A 10,480-nucleotide genomic window follows, 5' to 3' on the forward strand; every position below is an offset into this window, starting at 1 on the left:
TTTAATTAATCATCTATAGTCCTAATTGATAAATCAAATAACCTATCATTTATCAATTAAATCCTTTTCTCCTATCTAATTCCAAAAATCCCCACTTATTAAATAAATCTATTTGATAAATAAAATCCTCAAATCTTAAAACCCCTAACCTATCCCTAATCCTCCATTTAGCCTAATCCACCCCATCCACCCATACTAACCTAGCTTAGCCACTAACTCACCCAACCTCATTAATGCCATCCACTTGCACATCTCTAACATCCTTAATCTAATCCTAAACCTAAGCCTAATCCACCCCCTAATGTTGTCACATTCCCTGAACAAGTTTAAGACTTTCCTAAACCAAATCAAAGTCCCCTCTCCAAAATATCCCAACCACCAAGCCATGAGTGCTCTTACAAACCATAAAAGACTCTTACAAGCCCACTCATGACTCTTACATCCCTCTTCCATACTCAATCTCCCTCATCATGCCTTTAACCAGCCCCTTATCTTATCCTCTCACACTCATCCTCCTTGTGACAAGTGTCACCTTCCCATTGGTGCTAAACAAGCACAATCCATGTGCTCTCCTTTGAGTGCATCTTAGCCCTCCTTAACCATCTCTCCATCCTTGCATCTTAGCCCTCCATCCCTCTACCCCTTGGCCTATAAATTGAATCCCCTCCCAAGCCATTTAATCACAATCCTTGAGCTAAAGTTACCATACTATTTTGAGAACCAAAGTCATCAATCTTAACCTTATAATGCCAAATTGAGAGCTCACAAGGCTACCAATTTTCCATTACCCATCTCCACCATTGAAGCAATTGGGCAAGCAATTGAGCATACATCCACATCAAAGGACACATCTACAAAATCAAGAAAGCATGGAGTGTCTTCTCTTTTGAGGTTTGCATTTTTTGTTTGCTTTCTTTGTCTAAACTTATATGTGAATTTAGTTTTAGTTTGTGAATGTTTTCTCTTATTGTTAATGTTCTTTGCACACTAAATCTTGTTCTACAACTACAACCGCTAAAATAGCTCTCAAACCAACCTTTTAGTGATAGTTCTAGAATTGGATATTGTTAAAAATGTAGATCTACGATGAAGAATGCAAGATCTATGACTATAATGTGGATTATGTGTGTGATGAAACTCCTAGAAATGCTCTTGAAATGATCATGCCATGAGCTAAATATGCAATAAATGAAGTTAAATGATACAAAATGATGCTAAATGACATAAAATGGTACTAAAAATGCTATGAAATCGCTATAATGACAATGCTAAAACAATGAGTCTAAATATGTCTATAGTGTAGATGCATAAAAACTTGGATACCTTGTCTCTTAGATTTCCCTCCTATTTATAGGATTTTGGAAGGGATTGGGGTAAGAACTAGGATTTTCACTTTTGATTGGGGGTGAAAGTGAAACTCAAAAATATCTCATAAAAGGCCAGGAGGAAGAGTCCAACAAACTTGGTTTTGGGATAATATGAGGATTTTTCAAATTCTTTTAAATGATAAAAGGGGGATTTTCATCTTGTGAAGATAAAGTGATTTTATTGATTTACTAAATGATTTATTTTCAACACTTTGTCTTTTTCTTCCTCCCTTTTTACATTTTTATTTATGAATTTGAACTGTTTTCTTCCTCTTTTAAAGTTGATTTAGGTCTTGTTGATTTAAAAGGTGATTAATGACCTGATGTGATTTTTGATTTAAAATTTTGTTATGCTCCTTTTGATTTTCTCTTTAATTCGTTCCTGATTGATCAGGATTGCATAATTTAAGTCTTTGCCAAATTTTGGGTGTCTACAACTATTACTAACGTCTCTGAAATGCTTCGCTCATTACATAGCGAACATGAAGAGCCACATTCAACCAACAATGACCTTGAACGTGTACCAATTGACCAGGAACAAAACATACTAAATTCTACTTCATTTATGGTAAGTCTACCAAACAAACAACACGAGCTACAAATCATTAAGGAATCATTGCACCTCGACCATGAACCTAACACCAAAGTTGATTGGCCCCACATTAGTTTGACACCAATTAATGAGTACACCACTAAGGGATTGTTTGACATGGCATTTCCAACTCTATTCCCAAATGGAATAGCACAACCCATGCAACCATGAGCAAGAGATGTTCAATTGCATGAATATGCTTTGCACCTTATGCAATATCATGACAACAAGTTTGGTCAACACCCACAGTTTACATACTTCCTCCTTAACCTTATGATGCGCCATCATAGCCAAGCTCTAGCGTCAGTGTTTATTAAATGCAAAATCAATGATAATATACCTACCACTATAGAAAATCTTTGGTCCCACTTAACAAACCTTCCTAATTGTCAATTCGCTGAAGAACTAATGCATTTTGGATCCACCTTGTGATGTACATGCTCATACTAGAATAAACACTGCACAAATCTAATAGATCTTATTACCCAAATAGGTACTCCCACATTGTTCTTCACTTTAAGTGCAACTGACACCAAATGGCTTGATCTACATGCAATCTTATCTCCAAACATAGCATTTACTGACCTAAACAACAAACATTGCATACATAATGTCATTAAGAACCCCCATTCAACAACATTATACCTACATCAATGATTTACAATCTTTTGTGAAGAGGTCATCAAGAAACTAATGGGAGAAATCAATTATTGGTACCGATATGAGTGGAAAAATCGTGAGTCTGCCCACATTGATGGGTTTATTTGGCTAAAAAAATGCACCCAATATGGATACATTGGATTGGGGTAATCCAAATGAAGTAAAAAAGACCAAAGAATTTTTCGACCAATATGTCACTACTTGGAAGCCTTGAGGCAAATGTGATCTTGAAAATGTTATTCATAGGGCCCCAACTAACAATCCGTGCTTGAACAACACACATGCAATAAATGCAACTAATCCACATGTTTACTATGAGGAATTGGTTAATCGTGTACAACAACACACCAAATGCACTGAATGGACTTGCCTACGAAAAAAAGGCACAAACTAGACTGTAGGTATAAAGCGCCTTGGAAAGAATGTGATGAGTTAGAATTGATATGTGATGATTTAGGTCGCAAGTAATATGTGCCTGCACACAATGATGATAGGGTTAACATACATAATCCATAAATGCTCTCTATTTGGAGGGCAAACATTGATTGTCAACTAGTCATATTGCGGACTTCTTGTTTTCAAATACATCGCCAAATACGCTTCTAAAGTAGAGAAGAAATCTGAGAGTTGTGTAAATATGTTGTCAAGGATATGTTTAGATTCTAACGAACTAGATAATGCTATCAAAGCATACCAAAAATTCATGGCCGAAATTGTTTTAGAGTGCAATATCAGTGCACAAGAAACATGCCACATGCCACAAAACTTCCTCTTGTCATCTACAACCAACATTTCATATTGCTTAATGTTGGAAAAAAAATATTTCATCACATTAAACCAACTGCAGATGGACATGAGATACAATCTACCTATATACAAGCCTACATACAATGCCCAACACATTTAGAGCAAATTTCACTCATTGAGTCTGCTAGATCATATACATATTCAACCAATCATAAAGGGTGCAAATGGCATCATAGAGATGACATAGCAATTGTTCAAGTCTACCCAAAATTTTATATGGTTCCACTTGAAGACTCTGACAATTTTGACCTATTTTGTTGGAGTGAGCTTCTTTTGTACAAACATTTTTGTTCACTCACAACAGATATAGGTTATTCAAAAGAAGAAATCATTTCTCATTAGAAGGCCATGTCATTGTAGAAATACAATGTTTGGCATATTGATCGCAAAGAACAAACTGAAAATGACTTGGGAGAAGATATCGAAAGTGAGGATGAGCCATCTCTACAAGACCCACCCTAATTGCATGAGTGGGAACTTATTTCAAATATGGCTCATTCCAATAATTTCAACTTTAATGAACTTGACTTGTTGGGTAAACGTGATTTTGACAAGAACCACAACTGGGACGATCACGATGTTCCTTCACAATTGCATGAAGATGCAAACCAATTTGTTCATAGAACTAAGATATCTAAACAAGCTAATCAACCACCAAAACATGAGTACAATTGCCACTACGAGTTGTCACCTAAACAACAATTGGCCCTTCAACTAATTTTAGACCATTCCATTGCGAATAATCATATTGAACCTTTGTACATGCTCTTGCAAGGAACAACAAGAACATGAAAGTCATATCTAATCAATTGCATACACACGTCTCTTCAAAATAAATCCCCACATGGCTTCTCTCCTATTCCTTGTTCTTGCACCAACTAGAATAGCTGCATTTAATATACATGCAACAACTATACATGCACAACCCTTAAGATACCAATTAGAGAAATGAAACCACTACAAGGATAGACAGTAACAATTTACCAGGAAGAAATGAAAAATATCAAATATATTTTGATTGATGAGATGAGTTTCATAGGCCTAAAATTGTGACTTAAAATTGATTCGAGGTTACATGAGGCATTCCCCCACCGACAACACATTCCTTTTGGGGGTCTATCTATAATTCTAAGTGGTGATTTTGCACAGCTTCCTCCTGTTATGGACAAACCTATTTATGTAGCACAGACAATAGCTCAAAATCTTTGGCTCAAGTTTAATATCATTGTAACATTACAAACAATATTTAGACAAGAAAGTGGTGACCCAACACAAATAAAGTTTCATCATACACTACAAAACATGCGCAATGCTAAACCATTCGAGGATGACTGGAAATTACTAATGACGTGCATGAACACACACCTTCCACCAATTGAGCAAGCGGACTTCAACCAAGCAATACATTTGTTTGCCACAAATGAACTAGTTGCTATACATAATAAACAAAAACTCAAACAACTAAATGCACCTAGTGCACTCTGTGTAGCTATAAATACTCAATGTAATAATGCTAAAACATATACAGATGACCAACTCTCACAAGAAGTACTCATATGTAAATTCCAACGTTTCATGCTTACTGCAAACTTATGGATACAAGGTGGTCCTATCAATGGATCCCTTGGTGAAGTTAAGGACATTGTATATGCCCCATCCTCTAAGCCTCCTCAGTTGCCAACATATGCTCCTGTCACATTTGATAGCTACAATGGGCCTCCATGGGATGTCAACAACCCAAAAACCATACCAATCCATCCAATTACTTGAGGCAATTGTACCCAACTACCACTAACCACTGCCTGGGCTATCACTATACACAAATCACAAGGCCTAACTTTAGAATGGGCCACAATTGATATAGGTAAAACTGAAAGACAAGGCCTCACCTTTATAGCCATATCAAGGGTCAAATCCCTACAAGGCCTTTGAATTGAACCTGCCTTCTCATTTGAGCGCTTTTCCAAAATGAACAAAAACTCCTACAATATTATTAGAAAGAAAGAAGAAGCTCGATTGTCCTTGCTCTCACTTTGACAAGGTACTTATTTGTATACACTCCCTCCCTTCTATACACATTTCCTTTTTTTTTTTCAAATACCTTATCTAAGTATTCCATTTATTTGCCGATATTTTTGTCTACTACTTTTTTACAGGTTCACTATATGTTGGAAAGACACGAAAAAAATCAGATTGACTTGTCATATTGATGATATAAATGCACTACGCAAATTTAAGGGATATCATACAAGTAATACTCATACAAATACATTGTACTGTCAAATTTGGCAAACTTACTTTTACTTACAAAAAATGCTTCTATCAAATATCATGAATGTTTCAAATGTCAGTTTACAAATATTTTATTAACTACTATTTAGGTCCACACATACATTTCTTGATATATAATTGTATCAATCATTATGCGTGCTTCAAATAACAATTTCCAATTTTATTGTATACTACTCTTCTCCTTCTAAAATACCATTGTTGTTATGCACTATTGGACCACACTCAACATCATACTTTTTTGATAAATAATATAATATATCATCACGAAAATTATGTTTAACCCTTTACTATGCAATTTCATACAATGATAATTTTCTAAAATTATGCTATCGGCTTTTCCCTTGAACCTCTCATAGGTACAAGTGCTAGTATTATTTTCCCTTTCTCTCATTTAATATATTTTTACACCTGTCTTAATTAACAAAAAGATCAAATCTGCATACTAATGATCAGAGACTAAACATTACAGCAGTTTCGTCAACATTACGAGAAGGCAGTTGACTTCGTCCATGCTAGAGGAAGAATTAGTTGAAACTTAGAATGACAATGGGAAAACAAGAGTACAGAGCTTACATAAACAACGCGATATTTGAGTTGGGTTTTACACTGCTGTCATAGTTATGCTAATCTGCACTTTTTTTTTTCGAGAAACTGTTTTAAAATCTAATCATGAACTGCAATGGAAATCACAGTCATCCAACTCTTATACGCGAAGCAAGTCTACTCAACCAGATGGTATGGCCAACATCAAATTGTATGCTTCAATGTTGTATTCTTGTACTAATATCCAAACTTTAAACCAAATCCATACCCAAATCCTCACGGCAGGGCTTCACGGCAAGAATTTTTCAGACACTAAACTTGTCGATGTGTATGGTGTGTTAGGTTATGTGGAGAATAGTCGACAAATGTTTGACAAAATGTGCAAGCCAAAAACCTTTTCATGGACTACAACAATAAGAGAGTATGCCAAGAATGGGTTTTTTGAGGATGCTCTCTCTCTTATTCGACAAATGGATTTGAGTGGAATTCAGCTAGATAATTTCGCCTTTCCCTTCGCTCTAAAGGCGTGTGGCGGCCTCTCTGCTTTGCAAGAGGGCAAGCAAATCCATTCTCGCATACTCAAAGCTCGATTCCAGTCAAACGTTTATGTCGTAGCTTCGCTTGTGGATATGTACATCAAATGTAACCGATTAGAGGATGCTCGGAAGGTGTTTGACATAGTGTCTGAAAGAGATGTTGTCTCATGGACTACCATTATTGCTGGGTATGCACAGAATAAGTGCCTTAATGAGGCTTTGATTCTCTTCCATGAAATGCAACTGGAGACACAGAGGCCGGATTCAATTGTTTTGATAAGTGTGATGTCAGCATGCACACAATTGGGAGCTCTGCAACAAGGCAAGTTTCTTCATGGTTTTATATTCAAGGGTGGGTTTGAGTCGGATGTTTCCGTAATGAATTCCTTGCTAGACATGTATGCAAACTGTGGGGAGATGGGATTTGCATGGCAGGTGTTTGACAAAATGTGCAATAGAGATGTGATCTCATGGAGCACTATGGTTGCTGGGTACGCGAATAATGGAGATGACAGTAAACCATTGGATCTCTTTAATCAAATGCTATTTACAGACATAAAACCCAACTTTGTCACCATGGTGAGTGTGCTCCTTGCATGTATTAACTTGGGATTTTTGCAGCTAGGGCAGGGGATGCATGGGTACATAATTAAAAATGGGTTTGAATCGAATGTTTCTGTTGAAACTCGACTGCTAGACATGTATGCCAAATGTGGGAATATGGACAATGCTTGCAAAATGTTTTCCATGAACTCTACAAGGGATGTTGTCTCATGGAGTGTGATGATTGCAGGATATGTTCGTAATAAACATGGTCATGAGGCATTGAAACTTTTCAGTCAAATGCAGGTGGTTAAAATAATACCAGATTCGGTGACCATTGTGAGTCTTCTGCAAGCATGTGCTCAAATGGGTGCCTTGCAACAAGGAAAGTGTTTGCACAAGTATATAATTACAAGTGGGCTGCAATTAGATGTTTTTGTTGAAACTGGCCTAATAGACATGTATGGAAAATGTGGGAGTATAGAAATTGCGCGCCACTTGTTTGATAGATTGTCTTCAAAAGATGTTGTCTCATGGAGTGCAATGATTGCAGTGTGTGGAATCCATGGTCATGGAAAGGATGCCCTTGATGTTTTCACTCGCATGCAGCAGATGTCCATTCAACCGAACCACGCCACTTTTGTTTCGGTTCTATCAGCTTGCAGCCATGCCGGCCTTGTGGATGAAGGTTGGCACTACTTCAATAGCATGAGTCGAGATTATCATATCTCTCCGAAGGCTGAGCACTATGCCTGTATGGTAGACCTACTTGGCCGAGCTGGAAATCTGGAGGAGGCAGAGGATTTTGTTCTGAAGATGCCAATGGAGCCTGATTCCAATATATGGGGAGCATTGCTTGGTGCCTGCCGAATTCACCGTAACGTAGCATTAGGAGAAAGGGTAGCAAAACGTCTGTTTGGTTTAAATCCCTCAAATTCTGGATATTATGTCCTATTATCAAACATATATGCTGCTGCAGGGAGATGGGATGATGTGGCAAAAATGAGAGTAATGATGAGAGGAATGGATTTGACAAGAACACCGGGATGTAGCTCAATTGAAGTAGACAATACCGTCCATGAATTCCGTATGGAAGATATTGCACCTGTAGTCTGAAGAAACTCAATCCTTAGCACATTTAAGAGGCCATTCATTTTTATGATGACTTTTTGGTCTGATTTGAATCTTTATGGAATTGCTTTTTCTCTGTCTAATGTTAGAAGGTCGTTGATGGAAATTTATCTCTTCGAGCGATGAGCTTCGTGTTCTCTGTCTTACTAATGGCTTCTTATATAGTTGGTGGGTCAAAGGTTTAATGTTTAATCCATCCGCTAAGTAACTCCATTAGCTCTTCACGGAACAGTGAAAAGTAATACTAATTTTCTACCAGTGATGTTTGGAACCATAGTATAGAGTTCTTGAAACAATGAGATACAGACGTCCAATGTACCAGGTTGTCTCAAGAAGGCAACCATTCAGAACATCTCATTATCCTTCTTATCAAAATCAGAGGTGGTGGGGTAAAGGACAAATCTGTGTCACATTTTGGCCAACTAAGTAGATTCTGTTACAAAGCATTTCAGCCAAAAAGGTTTCAGGCGAAAAGGTTCCACTCGAAACCATGTAGTGTATATTTGGTACCAGAGTTTTGGGTGAAACCCTTTTGTCTGTGTAGTGTATGAGTCGGAATATGTTTCGTTAAATTCTCTCTCATGGAGTGTGATTGTTGCACGATATGTCCGTAATAAACATGCTCATGAGGCATGGAAACTATTCTTCAAATGCAGCTTTGTTGAAGCAGAATGGTATATATGAAGCCGACTGATAGCAAAATTATTGAAATTAACATAATTTGCCGCACAAGGTGAGGGGAAAAAATGTTGGAGTACCGAAGGCAAGGAGGAGCAACGACAGTCATTTTCTCAATCTTTTGGAGACCAACATTGGTTATTTTTTAAAAAAGCGCAAAAAAATGATTTTTAGCTTGGACAAAAATCACACTAATTACATTCCTTCGGAAGAGAAAGTTTTAGAAGCCAAAAACAGATAAAAAATAAATTGAAGAAGAAAGAGGGGAAATTCATGAGAGAGAGATTGAGCACCCTAAGGCCTCGTTTGGTTGGGGAAGATCAATTTGTGGCATAACCAGGTTATCTTATAACCAGGTTTTCGAAAACCTGGTTTTGTGGTTTGGAAAGTCAACCGTTTGGTTGACACGGAAGATGAATATACCGTGGACCCCACAATATTATTAAAAAAACTGTCATAAAATTCAAAACCTGGTTTTAATTTCGAATTCCACCTTTTTATTGGAAGAAACATCTTCCAATTTTTGACCAAAGTTGGAAGATGAAATTGAAAACCAGGTTATAATTTTAACCAACCAAACGCCCATTTTTTTTTGCAAAACTTGGTTTTACCCCTGATAACCCAATTTTGGCCCTCATCTTCCAGCAACCAAACGGGGCCTAAGAGATCCAAATGTGAGCTTAGATAAAACTCCAATGTCAGTGAAGAAGAAAGAATCAAACGGGTCACCTAAAATCTGGCAAGTTCAATAAATTCTGCACTCAAATGTTAGGAAATAATGGCAAAGCAGCAAATAGAGCAAACATAGAATACTTTCTGTATTATAGTTCTTCATACAACCTTACATTCAATCCCTTACTTTGTTATTGGAAACTATAATTGGAAAAATTGTTATGTTGTCATTATTGATGTCAAATGTTATTGGTGAGATAGTTGCTATATGAGTAGAGTGTCATATCAAGATGATTGATAAAGAGGATTTGAGAAGATGAGATAACAAGAAGACTTAGTGGAAAAGTTGAGTTATGTGGAATTACAATGAGCACTTGGTCAGTTGGACTTTGACAAGATAATGTGTTGTTTAATTATAACACTAAGTGGAGAAGATAGTTGAGTTGAAGCCTAAAAGAGACGATCATTGAAAAACCAAATATATAGGCTTAACCAAGCTTCAAAGCAGAAGATTAATGAACTTATAGGTGAAGTCGAGCTGTGCTAGTGTTGACTGAGTGAATAGTAGAAGTCGAACAAATGTAGTGTTGATCGAGCACCAGTAAAGATAGAGTATCATAAAAGTTGGACCGAGAGCCAGTAAAAGACCAAGCAAAGAT

At 36.9% G+C, this 10,480-nt stretch overlaps 1 pseudogene across 1 annotated transcript; it reads left to right on the plus strand.

Annotated features, from left to right (window-relative positions):
* Window positions 1–6,156: 6,156 nt before the first annotated feature.
* Window positions 6,157–8,577, plus strand: LOC149549567 (pentatricopeptide repeat-containing protein At1g11290, chloroplastic pseudogene; annotated as a pseudogene). The gene has a single exon (XR_016354114.1). The product of XR_016354114.1 is annotated as a pentatricopeptide repeat-containing protein At1g11290, chloroplastic pseudogene (transcript).
* Window positions 8,578–10,480: the final 1,903 nt, after the last annotated feature.

The sequence above is a fragment of the Cupressus sempervirens genome, chromosome 7 (assembly GCF_028749045.1).
Source record: "Cupressus sempervirens isolate cs-2001-9-10 chromosome 7, ASM2874904v1, whole genome shotgun sequence".
Taxonomy (NCBI): Eukaryota; Viridiplantae; Streptophyta; class Pinopsida; order Cupressales; family Cupressaceae; genus Cupressus; species Cupressus sempervirens.